Here is a 1,340-nt window from a genome sequence, read left to right on the forward strand (position 1 = left end):
GTTAAAAGATGAACTATCTAAAAAAATATGAAATATCTAAAAAAGTAGAATAGAGACTTGACCAGAACAATGAACATAAAGAAATATAAGTAGTAATAAAAGACTTCCTTCATAAAAAAAGAATAAAAATGAAAAATTAAAAAAACCTCAAATCCAGAAGGTTTATAGATAAGTTTTACCAAATTTTCAAGAAATCTATAAGACTTATCTAAATTGCACCAGAAACTAGAGAGACCATGAAAGGCTGCCCATTTCATTTTATAAGGCTATAAATATGATCTCAAAACCAAGCAAGAGCACTTGAAGAAAATCACAAGCCTATTTAATTTGTTATTACAGATATGAATATCAAAAATAAAATATTAGCTATCTGTATCAATAGTGTATCAAAATAATGGATAGAAACCTAAGGTCTCCAAAATGATGCTCATGGGTTTGGTGGCCAGAGAGGTTGTGGTGGATGTGCTGCTGTATTTTTATCAAGGTTATGAAACCCCTGGTGTACAGTGCTTGTGGAAGAGGACACTCACAGACACTGAACTACTAAGAACTACCTGAACTACCTGACACCTTGGATTATTCTGCTTTTGAAGACATAATGAAAAATGGATTTGAAAGATTGGCCCCTCGACAGCCAATTGAATCGCTCCATATGAAATGATCTGAGCTTCCAGTCCCTTCCTCCAGTCAGAAAAATGACATTACTGCATGGCAAGAATGCGTAAACAATTCTATGGCCCAGCTAGAGCATTAAGCAATTTGAATCGAGAATCTAGACCTAATGTCACAGTGTGGATGTAATGCCTGCAAGGTATATAATGAAAATCTAGTTCATATGATTGAACACGCACAGAAAGAAGCGCTTCAGAAGTTAAAAAAACTTATTCAAGATTTAAACTAGCAGCAAAAGGACATGCAACTCACAGCTGGAACTAAATCAAGAGAAATTGAATCAAATTGGATATCCCTGATCAGTAAGAATTACAAGACTGAACAGACTATTGGACCAATGTTCAACTAGAAAATGAAAACCATCAAATTAAGTAGCAATATGGAGAGGCAAACAAAGAAAACATCCAGCAAGATTTCTGAAAAGACAGCTTTGTGGGTGGAAGAAAAGTTTGGCTTTCACCAAAGCCATCTGAACTTTCTCCAAACTATGAAGGACAACAGCATCTTCCAGAAACCATTGATGTTTAAATGTTTAGAATGTGTGGACTGTTGTAGTAATTCTATTCTATCTTAGCAAAATAAAAATATCTAGGTTGGTGGTATTTTTATAACCATTAACAAAAAATTCTAGACATTCAAAATAAGTATAACTTTAGCATAATATTATG

At 33.7% G+C, this 1,340-nt stretch overlaps 1 pseudogene; it reads left to right on the plus strand.

Annotated features, from left to right (window-relative positions):
• Positions 1-420: 420 nt before the first annotated feature.
• On the plus strand, positions 421-1,092 carry LOC100586553 (annotated as a pseudogene).
• The last annotated feature ends 248 nt before the right edge of the window (positions 1,093-1,340 follow it).

This window comes from Nomascus leucogenys, chromosome 5 (genome assembly GCF_006542625.1).
Source record: "Nomascus leucogenys isolate Asia chromosome 5, Asia_NLE_v1, whole genome shotgun sequence".
Taxonomy (NCBI): domain Eukaryota; kingdom Metazoa; phylum Chordata; class Mammalia; order Primates; family Hylobatidae; genus Nomascus; species Nomascus leucogenys.